Raw genomic sequence first — 20,698 nt, 5'->3', positions numbered from 1 at the left:
CCGGTGAGGCAGACTGTATTACTTCAGAAAGGTATAATCACTGTGATTTAAAGTGGCTTAAAGTGTAATTAAAGGTACTTGTAGGAAAAATTGTCAAATGCAAATATTAAATTTATCAAACCAAGTCCTGAAAGCATGGCCTATGTCTTGTACAGCCCTTATGTTTGACATATTACTTAACCTTGATCACAGTAGGTGACTCCTCCCTTGAAAAATACAGTTTATTTCAGGTCCTATCTCCAGTGTGAGATAATAATATATATTTACTGGTATATAAGCATGTTTGTGGAAGTTGGTCAAAAGCACTTATAGCTTTTCTGCTCTTATAGATGATTATAAAGTAAGCCTTGTACAAAGAAAGTGAAAATTTTCCTACATCTGAACACATCTTGAACTCTTCAAGGCTCACATAACTTTAGAGCAATAGAAACCATATTTTTGATGCCATCCTATGTCCTACCACAGAATGGAAAACGAGATTGGGGTTTGGTGGGAGGAGTGGAGGACTGTGGTCACTAGAGGGGAAAGTATTCTATTCTGGCACTTTAAACTTCTTCAATATAGGGTTTTGGCTGAGGGTGATAGAAGGATGAGTAAATGCCTTCTCATAGATCGGTATAGTCTGGGAAATGTGCCCTCAAGTTTGGCTGAGGAGAGATATAGCTAATATTTTAAAAATAATTTAAATCAATCACAACAGTATGTATCTAGTGCCTACTGTATGGGAAAAAAAGGGAAGCAGAAAAGATACACTTCTTTAAAATTTTATTTATTTATTTATTTATTTATTTATTTATTTTTAATTTTATTTTTACATTTATTTATTTATTGAGAGACATAAAGAGACAGAGCACAAGCTGGGAAGGGTCAGAGAGAAAAGGAGACACAGAATCTGAACAGGTTCCAGGCTCCGAGCTGTCGGCACAGAGCCCAACGTGGGGCTCGAGTTCACAAACCATGAGATCATGACCTGAGCCTAAGTCGGATGCTTAACCAACTGAGCCACCTAGGCGCCCCAAGATAGACTTTTTGATACAACTACAACCTAGTTAAGCTGACAAAACATACACAGATTGTGGTAAATCATCATTCGCTATGGTAATGCCATCAACATTTAGCATGAAGACAAACATGTGACTTGAGAATTTTTGGGAAGAAATTCTCAGGCTCAACCTTTTACAAATCACTCCATCATCAATATTCAATAAGAGTATCTCAGTAAGTTTTATGCACTTTTTTTCTTTGCAAATATTTCTAGAAGTAACTTTCCACTAACGTCACACAGACCCATCTAAAAAAGATGGTGGGAGTTTTCAGTCTTCAGATTCATTGTTAGTGAAATGATCTGCCCATAGTAGGCACTTGGTTAAATTTTGTTGAATAAATGAATTGTTGGTAGTTGCCTTGTCCAAAAGAATTAATCACATAGCTGGTTTACATTACTCACTGCAATACTCTCATGGCATCTACTACTTCTGGGGCATTTCTATGGTTCTCCCCAGCAAGTCTATTTAACACGGACATGAAAGTTAAGGTCTTGTAGGTGCTGCACGTAAGTGTTCTATCACATAATTATGTCTCAGTGCCCTGACTGAACATAAGTTGCTCAAAGGAAGTGACTGGGTTGAGCCTTCTGAATACCTCCCAGATGATTTCTACCAAAATTTATGTGTAGAGTATGAGCACATTATATACTGCTGACCTATTGACCTATTAGAATTTTGGTATATATATTCAGAAGGCTTAGTAATGCTAGACTGATTACTCATACACTTCTGTAACTACAATTCTAATTTTGTGCCAATGTATGATTTGGTTAATGTCTATAAGAGGGAATGTTTTAATAAATTGTACCTATTAGCATGTTGTATAGAATGCTTTTTCCGACCACATATCTAGCAATGTGTACTACTGAAGTCTCAAAATTGTACCATCTGGCACAGAGAAGAAAGAGCTCAGGTTTCTTCCAAGTGTACTTAGCACTACTATTTTACTTCTCTAAACACAGCATTAGCATAGATCTAATTGCACAGTCAAGTACCATCACAGACAACGAAGGGACCATTCAACACTCCACATTCTGTCTTGCTATTTAGCCTCCCTCTGGACCTTCCAGTGATTCCTGTTTGATAGAAAAATTAAAACATGTTCCTCTTAGTTGACAGCTTAGAAAGACAGCTCTGAGAAAAGGAGTATCATTGAGCTATGACTCATTCTCAGACATGTGATTATTATCTGAAGTCTGAATGTCAACTCTTTTTGGATTAGTCTGGCTGACAATGACCTGAAAGACTAGAAGATTGGACTGTTGTGTACAGATCTTGCTTGGCCTGGTACCTTGAAGCTCCAGTGGGCCTTTTCTGTATCTTCTCTCTCCTCTGCAGACTCTTTCCCCTTAGCATAATAAACACACTCAGGTCTATCCCATCCTCAAGAAACACTCCCTTAACTTAAGAATCCCTCTACCTGTTGCCTTGTCCAGTCTTTTACAGAAAAATTACTTGAAATGTTAGCTTGTGTTCACTGTTATCTTTTCCTCACTTCCCAGTCACTTCTTTCACTAAGATCAGCAGTGACCTCCATATTTACAAACCCAATGAATAAACTTCTGCCATGATATTACTTTATTTACTTGACATATCATAGGTGTTTGACATTCTCTCTTAAAATTTCATTTTCTCTTGGCTTTCATGATATTCTTTTTTTTCTCTTTACCCACTGGCAAATCCTTTTAATTGTTCTTCATGGTCTTCCCATTCATCTTCATGGGATGCCTCTGCAATGGTTTAAACATTGCTATTACCCCTGGTGCTCATCCTTAGCCTTCTGTTGTTCTTACTCTGTAGAATTCTTTAGAATGATTTGTTCAAAACCATGACCTGAATTTCTAGCTATATCGGATGATTTCCAAGTCCATATCTCAGAATTCTTAATTATATTCTAGACTCATGCTTCAACTTAAGTAATATTTCTACCTGGATGTCTCACAAGCATATCATATTCAACATGTACAAAACCAAACCCATCTTGTTTCCCTGAAAATTTCCTCCTAGCTCTATGGTACCATGATGCATGTGGTTTTGTAAGTCAGAAATTTTAAGCCATCCCATATTCTTCCCTTTTCTTGCTACTAACACCCATTCTTTCTCCATTCACCGATTCACAAAATCATGGCGTCTAACATTTGTAGCCTCAAAAGTGATCTATTTTCTTCAGAGAAATATACTTCTATCTTGACTTGTAAGAATTTTTGTTTCTAAAGTGGTGCCAAAGATAACTACCCTCCCTCCCAAATTCCTACACATTCTCTTCTTTTTTCCTTTCATAAATGATATCTGAAGGGCACTTAATATCAATAAACCAAGGCAGTTTCCAAATGCATGGTGCTGTGATCACTGCCATGTTTTCCTTCTCTACTTTTATTCACAGCCTTCCCCATTCATGTAAAATATCTTCCTTTTTGATGCAAAGCATGCACAATGGATGAAAACTAAGTGTTTACCTGCTTAAAATTGGGAGGTAGAATTGTTGGACTCATGAAATTTCTTCAAGTTCTCAATCTGTGATTAATCTATCATTACTATACTTAAAGATGGTAGGAAGCTGACTCTCATTTTAGGAAACCTACGAAGCCCAAAGTGCTTTAATTTGAAAGTCATCATAAAATATTTCTAATTTAGCTGTGCACAAATAGTGCTGGTCTCAGAAGAGCAAATCTTGGTCCCAGAAGAGCAAGTTTGACAGATAAAAAGCTATGGGGAAGAATACTTAAATGACAACATACTGGTCATTCCTATAGAAAGAGTGTATCTGTGAAGTCAGGATAGACTAGGTTATGCCACAACAACAATCATCCAAATATCTATCTTAAAACAAACAAACAAAAAGATTTATTTCTCATTTAGGTTTCATGTATAATATAGGTTGGTAGGGTAGAGGCTCTATCCATGGTAATCACTCAAGGAGAACCCATCTTGAAACATGTTTCCACAATCACCAAAGAAAGGTAATTGAAAGGCTGAAGCTAAGCACTGGCAATTAAATGCTTATAGGAAAAAATAATCACTTCTGCTCACATTTCAATGGCCAAAGCAAGTCATATAGCCACACCTAATTTCAACCTGGCAAGAAAGTACAATCCTATTATATGGCTGTAAGGAGAACTGAAATATTTGTGACAGCCTCAGTGACTACCACAGAGTAAAGTCTGCAAATCATGAGACAAGAGTTCTAGATTTAGTTGTACTGTTAGATATGTGACCTATAGCATTTAAACTCAATGGGCTTCATAGTCTTCCATACTGGTTTGTAATGAGGATCAAAGAAGTAATAAAACAGGAAAAGTATAAACCATTAATCAAATGTAATTTTAATTATTCATACCTCTATGATGAATCCTTTTTATCTAAAAATAGGGGCATGCATGTTTCTTAGGTAGACCTAATATAGAAACTCAATTTGTGGGATGTGGAACAGCAATCAAATAACAACAAACATTTAGCAATAATTTACTATTCATAAAAATTATATACACAATTACTTCCTTAAAATCATGTGATATTTGACTTCATAAAAAAATGAAAATGCTGCCAGTATAACTCTGGGGTGAGTGAAATACTTCAGAAATCAGGATCTGTGTTGAGAGAGGCAGTTGTTTCATGCATTTAACAATGATCACAACCACTCTCACATTCAAATAACTCCTTTTTAAAAAATTTTTGTAATGTTTATTTATTTTTGAGAGAGAGAGACAGAGACAGAGAGTGGGGGAAGGTCATAGAGAGAGGGAGACACAGAATCCAAAGAAGGTTCCAGGCTCTGAGCTATCAGCACAGAGCCCAATGCGGGACTGGATCTCATGGACCATGAGATCTTGACCTGAGCCAAAGTCGTACACTAAACCGACTGAGCGGCCAAGGTGCTCCATAAATTATTTTTAAAGACAGTATTCCATGGAATGCAGTAATGTAAAGTATTAATTCAATGAATCTCTGCAATGAAAATTTGGCCTTAATTGAAATTCACCCAGTTGAAATTTCCTGAAATGGCATGTATAGGGAAAGAGATAAAGAGTTTAACAAGGGAGTAGCCCAATATTTCCTTTTTGCTTCTCTGAAGGAGCCAAATAACTTGGTCTTTAAAATATGTTAAACTTCAGGGATGCCTAAAATGCTGCAATTCATATTAGTCACACCCTGTGCCAGAACAGCCTAACCTGGGTTTTATGACACGACCCATTTTCTATCACCTGCACCAGAGATACTTTGAGTTACCTCAAAAGGTGTCATAAGATTCTAATAAGATGCTAAAGTCAAAGGGTTTTAACTGTTTTCTGATTTTATCTTTTTTTTTAAATAACAGCTTTATTGAGATATAACTCACACACTTGATTTTCTTTTAATAAATCTATGCTATAGGGCACATATAAAAAAGCCAGAGAATGTCACAAAATCCAAGTTAGGGTGATAGGGAATATTGCCTGAAGAAAGAAGGGGGTAATGTCTCATGATTCATCTTCTTGAGCAATACTGTTCTTTCTGAGCAGATAGCAATAACATAAATGATGTTGTGACTACTGTGTTTATAGCTGTTTTTTATTTTTTGTCTTTCTCTGTTTCTCTGTGTGTCTGACTCTCCTTCTCTCTCTTCTCTCTCTCTCTCTCTCTCTCTCTCTCACACACACACACACACACACACACACACACAATTTTGACAGTTTTATTATCTTCTATTTAAATTATGTTAATATGCCCTGGGGCCTGATTGTAAAATCTAATACATGAGTGAAATTACTAAAGAGAAATGACTCCATGAAGGCAACTCTATGGATTTTTTTCTTATTTTAGGGTTTTATCTTCCTTTGAATAATACTCTCCACAAATCTCTGGATAAATCCCATAAGCTATAGATATTTAACAAAAATTCCCTAACAAAAAAGCATGAAATTTCTAATGCATCAATGTTATATTTAACAAAGTCTGTAAAACTTTCCAGGCTAAGAAAATCCACGACAAATTGACAAATGAGATTTTATATTTTGGTCTGCCAAATTCACCCACAAGTAATGGCATGGTAGTAGATACCAAATAATTCAGAATGACATAATCCATTTCCATGGAATTAATTATTCAGATGTAAATGAATTCTTAAGAAGAAAGAAAAAGATGACCCATATCTCAGAGATCTGTATAACTTTAGTAAGATGCTATTTTATTTAGCTGGAGGTCCTCTGGTCCTCTTGTATTCTTGGCATAATTCTCCCCTGGGGATCTGCCTCATCTCTAATATTTAAATTATTCTGATTTTTTACTAGAACCATGGTTTACATATGTGTACTGTTTACATATGAATGGGTATGAATGTTCCCCACCTGTGTGTCAGAGTGTGGAGAATGCTCATGGCTTTCATAGTCCATGGCCCTCAAACCTGTTACCTTTCCCATAAAGCTACAGCTTTAGCCTTGAAAGAGTGTACTGTTCTGGTTTCATACTTAGTGAAGTGTTTGATTCATTGCTTTGTATTTCTCTATTTGTACTCCTCCCTTTCATCTCCTCCTTTATCTTGGAAAGCTAGTATGTTCCAAGTCTTATCTCTTAGGTGCATTTTCCCCCTAACAGTAGCTGGCCAGAAGGTTCCACTAAAAAAAAAAAACCAAAAAAAAACCCAAAAAAACAAAAAAACAAAAAACAAACAAAAAAAACTACTTTCAAAATTGAAGTAAGCCATTTTTTCCCTCTTTATGATTGCTATCTCCATTTCTAGAACCATCCAGGTTAGATAATTTTAATTTTTTGCTGTGCCCTTTCCCTCAGTGTATGTACTCAGCCAGATCAATAGGATGATAGTTCTTCTGGGAACATCTGCAGCAGAATAGGAGGACATTTGCAGAATGGATTATCAGAGAGATTATCTAAGATAGGTCCCTGCCTTCAGGCTGGTATCTAAATTATTTAGGTGTCAGGATTATCTTATCTCCTCTTGAAGATCTGAATAATTTCCATTCAGTTGTTTCATTCTAGTCCTTTTCCTTAGAACAGTTAAAAACTATCTTCCTTATAACACACTGAAATGTTCTTTACTATTATTTTATCCCTCTCCCTCATTTAATCTCCTACATAGATGGAAATCAAAGGTTTAAAATTCCCTCTAGAAAATCCTTCTTACACTTGCAAACATTATTTTGGCCACTCTCCAAGCCTCTCAGCTTCTCAGGCTGTAAGTGTTTTCAGATGTCCTTAGTGTGTTGTGTTCTAGGTTTCTCAAAGCGTTTTGAAAAATTTTTGTCAAGAGTTTGTCTGAAGTAAAAGGGGAAGGGCAGCCAATACTGAAAAAAGGAAAGGCGAATAAAGACAGCAGATAGCTTGGGGAGGCATATATTTTTCCAGCACTGCCATTCACCCATTAGTCAAAATCAGAAACCTGTGTAAGGGTTAAATTGTACTGTAGGGCTACCGCTTAGCTTGAAAGATAACAACTTTGTTCTGATACTGAAGGTCAAAAGATAACAACCTTGCTTTTACTCTTGTAAATCATACTTCATACTCTTGTGAATCAGGCTTTACCAATGAAGGAAACAAAAGCTCAAAAAAAGAGCATCAGAGACAAGGTCAAGGAGATCCACTGGTTGCAACTTAGCGGCAGAAAGTCTAAAATAATCACCTCATTCGATAACTGTTTCTGACTCATCTGGCAACTGTTTCTGACTCATCTGGGAACTGTTTCTCTGTTCTGTTCCCAGATAATGATAAAACGATGTGATCGGCTTTAAAAACTCTGTACCCCGGCTGTTTGGGGCCACACTCTTATCAAGAGTGTTGGTCCCGATCGGTCGGCCTTGCCTCTCATTGTAATAAACTTTGTTGCAACTGTCACTGGTGCCCGTAGCATTCTGTTTCAGGAGTCACGTGGGTGCAACACCTGGTTATAACCTCTACTCCTCCCTCTCCTTCGTGCTATATGTACAATCAGTTACCAAGCCCTGTCATACCAGAGATACTCCTGTCTCTGAAGCCAAGTCCTTTACTCCTTTTCCACTATTTCTTGTCAACACCCAACCCCCACACAGAAAAATGCCCTATTTACTACTCAAGAACTACCAATAAGAGGTGTGAATGACTCACTGTGACAGCATCTTAACCATTCTCCCTATTTGCAGTATTGCCATGCAATTCATCTTTCAGACAATACCACAAAACTAAATTCCTAAAATGCAAATATGAAAATGGTTTTTCCTGCTTAAAATGGTCAGAAGGTCACAATTACTTCAGAATGAAGTCTATTGGTTTTTAATCTAATAATAAGAGACTCTACATGAGCATGATCTATCTTATCTCCTTGGCTTCAATAACTAGCATTTCTCCATTCATACCATTTGTCTCCCTCTCCTTACCCCTGCCCCACCATTGCACTGGGTTATTTATGCTTCCTTAAACAGGCCACACACTTTCATGCCTCCATGCCTTTTCATTCATTATTTCTCTCTGTGTAGAATATTTTTCTGTCATGTCTCTGCTTTTAACTTTCTTAAACAGTATCATCTCTGTGGAACAGTCTCCAATCTACCAGGCATAGTTATTTAAAAGCCTCTTTTAACTCTTACCTCATAATATTTCAACAATTTCTTCATACCTATATCTCCACTACTAGACTGAGAGGGACCCATCTTATGCATTTTGTATTTTCAATGCCTTGTACAGTGTCCATGGAGTTAGTGTTCTGTAGACTTTTAGGGTAAGTGAATGGATGAAAATATTTTGAGAATAACAAGAGGGAGTTGTAACAGACAGATGACCAAACTGGAACATGTCCCACCATGGTACCTTGTTTGGAAGGCTGTCTTATGTCAGTTGGGAAATAGGAAACTTAAGTTGTTGAAGTTCTTTTTTATTTTTAAATGTTTATTTATTTTTGAGAGAGAGCACAGGCAGGGGGAGGGCAGAGAGAGAGGGGAGACAGAGAATCCAAAGCAGGCTCCAGGCCCTGAGCTATCAGCACAGAGCCCTATGTGGGGCTCGAACTCATGAACCATGAGATCATGACCTGAGCCAAAGACAGATGCTTAACCAACTGAGCCACCCAGGTGCCCCAAGCTGTTCAAGTTCTTAATACAATCAAAAGGCATGGATACTCTGCCAGTTTATCAAGAAATGGACACTATGGTCCAGTTTTCCAATACTGGCTGATTATTAAATAATGTGGAGGCCAGGGTCCCCTGTCTGAGGTAGGAAGGTAGGTAGGTAGGAAGTAGGTAGGTAGGTAAAAGCAGAAACTTAAAGCTACTTAAAAACTGAGGCCAAGAAGCACAATGAGAGAGATGGCTACATGCAAAGTACCCATTTCGGAGGTCCTACTTCTTTTCTCACTGTTTCCAAGTGACCTGTCCTCTGGAGCTTCATACTAGACGTAAGTTCCAGGCTCTTTCTGGGTTGCTGCCATTAAGAATATACATGTTTTAGTCATGGAGTTGGCACTGGCTTTATTTCTCTGAGGAGATTTCTGTAAACAAAGCACTTCGCTTTGTTTTCCTTTTGTCTGGCCTCTATCTATACTGGTTCCCCTTCCCCACTATTCCCATGTGAATCACTACAAACCAAGTTAGGATGGTGGATCTCAGATTCTGAAGCTGACATGACACTCTAACGATCTTCACCAGCCAAATTACTCTACATAGATTGCTTAATTTGTGGAACATGTTCAATAATCACATTTTTCTCCTGACTACCCTACAACCTTTCCTTCTCCTTTTTTCATTACCCCATTTTCTTTCCCTTGCTGACAGCAGGTGGTCAGTGGTATTTTTTTAAAGAAAACCTGGAACCAATTCAACCCAAAACAACAAAAACTGTGCTTCAATTAACTATTACTTGACAAATGTAGACTTTGACAGGAGACTAGGCTTTTTAATATTTATTGCATAAATGACCAGTGTTGGAGGTGAAGATGTAATATGGGAAAGTGGTACAGGGACTATAATATTCAGATTTTCAATTATACCAACTCAGTCCATAAAAGTCAACTCAATTCTTCTGTACTTTGTTTATAAGTGGAGATTAAAATTCCTAGAGAACATTGGTCTGGAAGATTTATTATTAAAATGGCATTGCATTCATACCCATTTTACAGATGGGCCACTGGCAAGAGGAGATGTCATAAAAGTAGTCCACCTTAGTCCCTTATAGCAAAACTGTACAATACATAACAGAACAGCATTTCTGTTTTTAGGCCCTCAAAACTTATGTACTTGTGGAAATCTCTTCAAAATCAGCTTTATTCATAATTTGTTGATCTACAACTTCCAGTTCTAATTTCATTTTCAACAAAGAATAGGTTGTAAGCCCATCCGTGGCTCTATAGAGCCAAAGGTAAATTTCAATGGTTTCTTTGGTCTCTTCAGTGTGTTTTAAAAAGACTACATTTTTCTTCTAAAATGCCAATTTTCCTGCCACCTAACAAATTCACAAACACTTAGTTCTCAAGGATGTCTATTTCATCCTAGAAAGTTTTGAGAAAGTCATAGCCACTTAAATAGCATTTTATAGCTTAAAAAATGGAGGCTTACAAGAGTTACCTGAAGAATACAAATGATGGAGCTAGATAATTTCCACACTGGGCCTCTCTCAGCTTTCCTTTGTGGGAAGCCACCTAAAGCATTGTTAAAAAATATAACAGGCAAGTCTCTTCATTGCTTTATTTGTTTGTCTAATTCTCATCAAAAATAAAAGCCTTGAGTGTGTGTGTGTGTGGGGGGGAAGAGATGGGGAGGAGAGAGAAAGGCAAAACAAATCAAAGCAGGCATGGGGGGAGAGGCAACCTTGCTGCTTGTCCAGAATAATGAACAGATGAGTTGGCCCCATCTCACAAGTGATCTGATCACATCCTGGCTTCTTCACACTACACAAAGGCTATAGCACAAGACAGGCAGTGCTTCATTTGGCTTTCTTTGCTAACACTGCCCATCAACCTATTATTATTCCCCACAGTATTACTACTGTACTATTAGAGAGGGAGAGGTCGGCAGGCAAGGCATATCTGAAGTTATTTCATTAAAGTTGACAACTTTAAAATGCTCTGAAGAAAAAAAAAGATGGTTATCAAACAGCTACATTCTAGTCCTCAAATTCTCAATGGGTCTTAAATTTCCCTTCATGTCTCTGCTAAGTTTACTTGCCTTGTTGTCCTGGAGCACCTGATTCAATGACAGTAGCAGTTATAGAAGATGATACACTGCTCAAGGGCTAGTTCACATATAAACACCAGGTCTTGGTCAGAAACTAGATATTACAATTCTTCGAACCCCTAAATCATAGAAGCTCTCAAGAATCCACCTAATGATACGGGAGGAAAGGTTGATGATAAAGATGCCATTAAATGTTTCTTAACCCACTGTTAGTCCTCTGGTTCTCCAAACCTATTAAGTTGTGATTTTGCTGTCTCTCCCTCTTTCTCCCTTTGTCTCTATGTTTTTCTCTCTAGATGTCCTTGTACTTCTTTTTTTCCCCACTCTGGAGACAGCATGATATATTAGAAACAGCACAGTCTGTGATAGACTGACTCAAATTTATAATCTTATCTTTATAATCTTATCTTTTGTGGCTGTGAGATCTTAGGCAGTTTTCTTAGCCACTCTGTACCTCAATTTTCTCATCTGCAAAATAAATATGCTTATGACTATCTCAGAGTTTTGCTGAAAGAATTAATTGAGATTATATATAGAAAATACCGTAGGGATAGAAAATACATGAATACTAGCCATCTTATTCTCCCTTCTCTTTCTGTGCTGTCAGGTACTTCCTTTACTCGCCTATTTTCTGCATAGTCCCATTGGTGCCCACAGGGTTAATGAGATAGTGGGCACAGCCCTTTGCCTTTACACAGAATCTGAAATTCCAAGTATCACAGTATCCCACAGATGGAATTTGGTGCCAGACTGCTTGAATCCAAAGCCTAGTTCTGACTCTTACTATCTATTTCCTTGGGCAAGTTACTTAAATTCTCTCAGGCCTAATTTCCCTATTCTTAAAGCAAGAATGATAATGCTCCTGCCTCACAGGATTTTGGTGAACTTGGAAGGAGTTAATTCATGCGGTTGTCACATAATAGGTGTTCAATAAATGTTCATTGTTAAAAATAAAATATTACGTTCTCAGAGAGGCCTTCCCTGACTACCTTATTTAAAATTGTAGCCATTAAAAAATAAAATAAAATAAAATAAAATAAAATAAAATAAAATAAAATAAAATAAAATTGTAGCTATTACTCTTACTCTCTTTTACTTTATCCTGCTTCATTTTTATTCTTAAAAATTATCACCATCTGACAAAATACATATTTATCTGTTTGTGTATTTGTTTATTTTTGTCTTGCTCCCTCTGCCACTAGAATATTATCTCAATGAAAGCAAGCTCTTTAATTTTCTGTAATCCCCAACACCAAGAATAGTGCTTGGACCATAGTAAACACAAAATTAACATTCAGTGACGGGATGAATGTATTCTACCTAAAGCATTCCAATGAGAGGAGAATCTCAGCTCTTTCAGGATGAGGGAGGTTACAACATGAGTGTGGGAGCCTTCCTATTGTTTACTGACCCTCTTTGTAGGAAGAGCATCCTAAAAGCTAAACTAAGCCCTCGGGATGACTAGAACACTTTACTATTTATCTTTAGCATAGGCATAAACTCTTGCTTATCTTGTATCCTGGCTATGAGGCTTGTAATTAAGTTCCTTAAGATGTTCCATATGATGTAGCTCTTTTTAAAAATAATTCTGCTTAAATTTTATTTAAATTTTAAATTTTCTTCCCAGGTCCCAAGATTTTGAGTAGTTTAACACCTTAATAGAGTAACACTGAATCTCAAATCCCATATTTTCCCTTTTACTTATACAGATATGACAGATTAGTGAGAGTCAGAGCCACTCTATGTATAATGGTAGTGGGGAGCAGGAGGGCTTCAAGCCAAGTGCCTCCAGCCATCTCCATTGCCCATGTCTACTTGTAAATCATAGGATCAGTAAAATGCTATTCACAGTCAGCTTGTTTTCTACTTGAACCCTGGGATCTTCTGTTGATTTTGTACCTGACTGGGCATTGTCAATTTAGTATTTGTGACTCTTTCCCCTCTTCTGATATGAAACCCTGCATTGTCCCTAAAGCTTCCCTTCTTCTTATTTCTGCATAGCACTATTATTTTCAAGTAATATAGCAAAGGTCAAGAAAGGCTTGGACATTAGACATTAGCACAGGGAAAATCCAGGCTGTTGTGCTGTGGCAAAATGAACCAGAAGCATTCTATCTACTAAATTATGAGAGGAAATAGCTCTGAGCTCTAACATTACTCATATATGCTTTATATGCATAACCTGCAAATGGCAGTAATGAATATCACTTTTCCTATTGACAAATATTGATTCCTCTCTGCTGGTGAGAATATCAAGTAAATTTGGATTTGATAACTACCAGCTGTGACTTATTAAGAGGCTACATGCCCCTCAGCATGTATGGTTGCTTGGGTAGTTCCCATTCTTGCCCACCTACCAATTCTAGGCCAGGGATTTCAAAGCAAATATGGATCAAAGAAGATTTCTGCCAGCACTTCTTCACTTTAGATCTGACTCCTAAGGTGAATCTAAATCTGAAGGTGAGCTGTGAGCAAAATTTACTTGGCCACATCCTTACTAACACTTAGCAAGCATATCTCAGTAACCATATGGTATGAGGGTATTCCATCCTGTGAGTACTGTAATACCCCAAAACTGTTTTTAAGGGTCCATGCTGTCTGGGTCATTTTATAGGTAAGGCATTCTGCTACCAGCATTTTTCTGGAGAATAATATTTCTTTGTAGGGTTTAAGTCTGACCTGATTTAGGGTTAATGAATCCTCTGGCTCAAAGTGAATTATGAGAAAATAAATTCCATGATGTCATAGATCTGCCATGCAAATAAAAAGCAGCCTACTTAGGTGAAGGATGAAAGGGAATAAAGCCTGGGGACCTAAGGAGTACCTGCTAATGAAAACTAGGCAGCTTACCTATGGACTCTCCCCTTTTTTTAAAAAAATTATTATGGGTATTGAGGAGGGCACCTTTTGGGATGAGCACTGGGTGTTGTATGGAAACCAATTTGACAATAAATTTCATATTAAAAATAAAAAAAAATATATATTATATGTGAGAGAGAGAGGGACTGGGAATCTTAAGCAGGCTTCACGCTCCTGCTTGCATGGCTCCATCCCAGGACCCTGGGATCATGACCTGAGCCAAAATCAAGGCATATGCTCAGCCGACAGAGCCACCCAGGCACCCTTCTATTACTTTCTTATATTTCAGTTTCTCTTGTTTGATTTCATGGAGAATAGGTTTATGGTGGTATCTTTACATTATTTTCTTTCATTATTGTTGGTTTTGTGATTGCAATGTAAGAGGAGGGAAAAGAATAAATGGATAAAATGTCCATAAATGAGAGGGACAAAATTTTGTCCTCTTTTTTACAGGTTATCCAAATGACATTTGGAAAAGAAAAACTGTTTCCTTACATAGAGTAGGATAGAGAATATAGCATATACATTTGATTAACAGACATTGTACTTCATCAAACGCATGGTCTTCAGGAAGCACTGTGAAGTCAGTAAGATTTATCTTCATACAGACTGTCTTTCACATTTTATCCTCTCTGGAGTCTATACTCCATGTTTACTCTCTGGGTTTGCCTTTCTCCTGCTCTTTTCCTATCAAAACTTGCTCCATTCAATTCTCACTCAGCTGTAGACAACTGTAAGTGTATGACATGTTACCTTTTCCGGGAACTCTTTTGTAAAGACCAAACAAGTTAAGTGAAAAGACACATCTCTGAGATGAAAATCCAGGTATCCATCCAATAGCTGAAGGAAGACTGGGATGCATATATTGACCGCAAATGAGTATCAGTATCTTCCCAGCTCCCTTGAAATTCTACCATAGAGTATATCACCCTAAGTTGGCCTGACTTGAAACACTTGTCTTAATACAGATTCTTAAGGAAGTTTCCTTCTTTAAACATGTGGTAGAGATCTCAGCTTGAGCCTTGTTATGTCCATTGCTAGAGTTCAGGCAGGTCAGGATGATCATGGTAGACTAGTAGAGTTAATTTGCTTGAGGGCTGAAAAAAGAGGGAGGGTTTTGTCCATGTTTTGCACAGATCACTGAGGAAATAAAGGGAAATGGAAGGGCCAAGATGGTGTCTAGTGTCCCACCCAGTCTCAAGGATTGGAATCTCCCATGGAGAGCAAGACTTAAAACAGAAAACAAAGCAGTTATTTTTTACAATAGCAAAAGGGAAAGATACTAACACAAGCAATACTGCTTCCAGATGAAAGTGCTAGATTGGGGGTAGAATAATACTCTCTTCATTTTACCCAGAGTGGATGAAGCCTGGAAATACCCTAAGTGTTATTTTGGCTTCTCACAAGGTTTGTTACCTTGGAGAACACAAGAAGAGATTACCCTAAACAAGAAAGCATGGTCTCACAAGAGAGCATGACAGCAATGACATCAAAGTGACATTTCCCCTGAAGTGGATGAATATGAAAATACAATTTGTGAGCACAGGTGAGAAACCTCTTGGGGTTTTCCTACATAACTGGGTGACACTTTGGGGGAGAGAATCAAGGAATCCTCAAATATGCAAGTGGAAATTATAAGGCAGTGATACGGGAGTTATTCGCATTGCATATAGAAAGCTATCGCTACTAACTCAGAACTTTTCAGGTGTGTATCTGAGTTTTGTTTTTCTATTTTTCAATAATGGAAGTAGCTTTCTGCTGCAGAATCTACAACGTTTCAATGGATCTCCCCTTTGGTTAAGAGTACACATCTGTGTCAGAGCTATTCTGGTGGAAAAGCATAAAGCTAACTGGCCCTTATAAGGCTCAAACCCACAGCCTTGACCTCATTAGCATGTTCTAACCATCTGAATTAACTGACCATGATCCTGGTAAATATTTTCCTTCTGAACTCTAGAAACTCAACAATTTCAGCAACGTGATAAAGATAAGTTGGGTTATAAGTAAAAATTAGAAGACTCTGAGTCAAAGGCATTAGGCTTAGAAGAGGCAATGTGAACCAAAGATAAATGTCTGCTTGGGGTAGGGATTAAAAACTGTGCCAAGAAATAAAGTGGAACATATACCCAGGGAATGAAAAAAAAAAAACATGTAACAAAACTTGAGGTAAACAGCTTTAATTAAAACATAGACTTCCTAAATCCATTTTCTGTGATTATTTGTTATTATTCTTAGGAACTGATTAAGCCATAGCAGATGTCATTAATACACAAATCTCATTACACATGTAAAATGTGTTTAGTACATAGAAGAAGACCATGATTAAAACATTTTTGCAAGATACTCCTAACTACTTCCTACTTGATTTGAAAGGAAAATTTTACTTTAGATTTCTGAAACTGCATAAAGTTTGAGTCAAATCTTGAGTCACTTTCTGGGAAATTATGAAACCAAATTGAGGTTGTCCTTTTTATTCAGATGGATAAATATTCATTGAGTGTTAATATATGCAGAGCATTCAGAACAAAAAATAATAATTATTTAACCGAGTTGGCCTTTGCTTTAAGGAATAAAGAGGGCAAAAATGTGAGAGTGGAGTGGGTGGAAAGAATCATTCCGTTTTGTGCAATCTGGAAGCTGCTTTACCTAGACAATAGTCTGAAATGAAGGTAGCAGAGAAGGAAGATTGTGAGATATGTGTTTTTTGTTTAAAGCTAATTTAAAACTATTACCTAAGCAGTGTTTATCATGGGCCAAGCATACTAAATAATTTGTATATGTTCACTTGCTACCACAACCCTGCAAGACATGTACTGCTATATCCCCATTTTAGAGTAAAATAAACTGAGACAAAAGATAGATATAGATATATAGATATAGATATAGGTATAGATATAGATAATGGAATACTATTCGGCCATAAAAAGAGTGAAATATTGCCATTTGCAAAGACATGGATGGAGCTAGAGAGTATAATTCCAAGCGAAATAAGTAAATAAGTCAGTCAGAGAAAGACAAATACCATATGATTTCACTTGTATGTGGAATTTAAGAAACAAAACAAATGAGCAGAGAGAGAGAGAGAGAGAGAGAGAGAGAGAAGCAAGCCAAGGAACAGGCTCTTAACCATAGAGAGCAAACTGATGGCTGACAGAGGGGAGGTGGGTGGGGGAATGGGTTTAAATAGGTAATGGGAATGAAGGAGTGCAGTTGTGATGATAACTGGGTGATGTAGGAAGTGTTGAATCACTATATTGTACAACTGAAACTAATATGAAACTGTATGTTAATGAACTGGAATTTAAATAAAAACGTAAAAAAAAAGGAAGTGACAAGACTTGACCAAAGTCACAGGGCCAGTAAGTGATAGAACAGGAATTTGACTCCAGGCACTTTGATCCCAGAGTCTATATTCTTAACTACCACACCATGCTCTCAGTATAGGTGATAGAAGTATTTGGGGGTGTGACTCTTTTAATATTCAGAATTCCTTTACCAGTTTGAATGATAAAATATCTTTAATAAGTACACATATTAAATAAAATATAAAGACATTCCAAAGACAGTGGTATGCATGCTTTCTTTTTAATTTGTGAGACAAATAAAGACAGTGCAGATTATTAGCAAGTCAAAAGTTTTATAGAGTGGACAGCAATTTCTATGATAACATAACATTTTCCCAGTGTCATAAACTATTTAAAATGATATGAATTGCCAACTAGAATCTTTTTTATTGCAGGGTTGGAGGGAAGAGCTACTCTTCCAAACTCTTATTTAGCATTGAGATAAACCTCATATAAGTTTAAATAACATAAAAATAGGAAATTATGTTAACATTTGGGATTGTGATCCAGGATGAAATTAGGAAGGGGATCCTTTGTATTAGTCCCTTTATATTTCAGAAAAAGGGAATAGTATGAAAATTTCAAAGGAACAGTACAATTTGTTGCCCAAATTGATGGTACTCTAAAGACATAATTTTTTAATTAACAGAGACATAAGCATCAAGGAACAGTTTCTGTTCCCAATAAAGCTGCTAACATTTGTATTTACCCAAAAGTACATAGATTCCTGGTATTTCTTTTGGGATCTGGCAGAATTTAATATTTGTGTCAAAAAATATTACTTCTTTTAAGATCTCCGGGAAAAAAATTGCTGGCTAGGATTACATTGTATTATTCCAGTGTCTCTCTTTATTTCATCTAATAGGCTTTGGGGAAATGGTCTCTCATCTCTTTGGAAATATGAGAGCTCACCAGTAACAGCAATGCTAGGGAATATGAGGACTGCTAGCAGAAGATCCAAGTTAGAACATCTGCAGGACAGCTCTCTAAATCTTCTCTAAGCCAGAGCCCATAGTATGATATGATTTGCTTTTCTAAACTGCTAAGAAAAGACTTTCAACTTCAGACAACCATATGATAAACAAATATATTCCCATGTAAGAGATCAAAAGGAAATTTTATATAGCCCTATATTTTCTAGCAATATGGCAGAAAGGTCATATGAAGCAGACCACTCTGTTGTATATTTTTCTGGTTCTCTGAAGTAAAGAGAGATTTAGTAATAAAGACAGTTTTGCTGTTTAATGTTTCATTATTGTTACCTAATTTATTTTCTGTATTTGTTTCAATAATATTTTGTTAGCAAATTAATTATTTCAAATGTGATTTTGATGTCTATAAAAGAGCTGAGTAAATCTTCCATTAAACATTTATAACATGTGGTATATAAGATAAAAACTAAAAAAAAGATTGAACCTTTTCTAGAAAATATTAATCACCAGGGCAGTCACATATATGTCATCAAATTTAAACAACTTTTGAGATTAAAATTCTTTGTGTACCATAATATTTATCAGTAAAGATCACTATGCAAACAAAGGGTTTAAGGAGATGTACTAATTCATATGCAACTTGGATGGGACAATGGCATTTGGGGTGGTATGATGGTGTTAGGGATGCTATGATGGTGTTGGAGGCAGGCAGGTTGTGTTATTTTTATCAAGAATGTCAAGGGATGCCTGGGTGGCTCAGTTGGTTGAGCATCAGACTCTTGATTTCAGCTCTAATCATGATCCCAGGGTTGTGGGATGGAACCCCACATCTGGCTCTGTGCTAAATGCAGAGTCTCTTTCTCCCTGTGTCTCTCTCCCCTGTGACTCATGCCCTGTTTTCACTCTCTCTCTAAAAAAAACATCAAGAGAAAAGAGCAGCTTGGATTAAAGGCTCAAGAGATGAGTTTTGTGTTCTAATTCCATTTATTGATTGCTGGATGACCTTGAATTGATGTCTTATGGCTCTCAGCTACCCTATGGGGAAAACACACTAAATGGGGGTACTATCAAGTAGTTGTGGATAAGTCATTATTTTAAATTACTTTTCTAAAAAAGGCATGACCAGCATGCAAAAAAAGCCTAACAAAACATTTTCAGATAGGCCAAGGACACAAGCAGGTATACATCATTTCTGGTAATGTCCCCCTATGGCATGACAAAATTTGACAATGTGAATGCAGTAGTCATTAATTTCATTAACTCTTTTATGTAAAGCACAGTCCTAAATTGGGGTGGGGTATATGGTGGATAATGCCTCTGGGTTAAAGAATGAAAAACTAAATGACTAACATAATCTTGGCCCATTTGATCACTTCTTTGCAAAGGCCTCTGAAGTTTAAAAGATTTTACTGATCACTGACGACTAAAGGTGCATTATGCAAATTAGAGATGAATAAAATAAGACCTACATTTCAAGTTCACAAAGTTATGAGGCATGCTCTTTAAAAGAGGAGAAAAATGTCTTGGTCTCCATCTGGAACTCCCAATAATCTTTTAGACAAAAGAACAAGTTATAAATGTTTGGTTACCCATTGAAGACAACTGAATATATCTGTAATTTAAAGTTTAATCTTAAACCTTTTCTTTAAAGCAAAGATTCAATAACATCACTGTATGGTGTGGGTTGGGGTGGGCAGGGAAAGGAATATATAAAAACAAACTACAAGACTCTATTATTATCTGAAATACACTTTGATCAAACTGGACTTGTTATGGACCAGATTTCATGCTAAGCCATAGAGGAAAGCCATCTCAGAAGTATGACTGAGAGCTATCAAAAGGGCTCCTTGGGACTTCTGCTTCTAGCCGTGAAAAATAACTGGTACTGGACTTACTCTTTCACAATAAATAACTAGGAAAGTGGACAAAAGATACAGAGTAACTGTTTTCAAATATTGGACAGCAGGCAAACACAGGACTTTGATCCCTAAGAGAAGGGAAATAAGCAAGGTAACCCTGATAGTTACCCTGGCTTTCTGTTTGGGAGAACTTTTAAACTACTGAGCAGGAGAGAAGAACCCAACTAGAGCATGGTAGCCTTGCTGTGTTGAGGAGATAGAGATTGAGTTTGAGAAGAGTGAAGTGACTGGGATTTGCAAAACAGAGTACTAAAGAAAATGGCACTAGTCAGAGAAATAAGTTTACAAATCTGCATGGGGTCATCTTGAATCTTTGTCATCATATTAAGCTGCACATGCATAGGGTAAAAATACAAGGCTAATCAAAGAATAACTACCAAGGAACTGCAAAGCAAAATAATTCCCAAAGCTCACACAGGAATATGAAATGTTTGAGTTCTGATTATCCAAAGTATAGTAGAAACCTCA

General features: G+C 36.9%; 1 protein-coding gene across 3 annotated transcripts in view; it reads right to left on the bottom strand.

Annotated features, from left to right (window-relative positions):
* IL1RAPL2 (interleukin 1 receptor accessory protein like 2) overlaps positions 1-20,698 on the bottom strand; it is a 1,155,228-nt gene that overhangs the window by 189,286 nt on the left and 945,244 nt on the right. The gene's annotated exons all lie outside the window — the stretch shown is intronic.

Source organism: Acinonyx jubatus, chromosome X, assembly GCF_027475565.1.
Source record: "Acinonyx jubatus isolate Ajub_Pintada_27869175 chromosome X, VMU_Ajub_asm_v1.0, whole genome shotgun sequence".
Classification (NCBI taxonomy): domain Eukaryota; kingdom Metazoa; phylum Chordata; class Mammalia; order Carnivora; family Felidae; genus Acinonyx; species Acinonyx jubatus.
The sequence above is the reverse complement of the archived record's forward strand: the minus strand, read 5'-3'. Positions and strand labels throughout refer to the sequence as shown.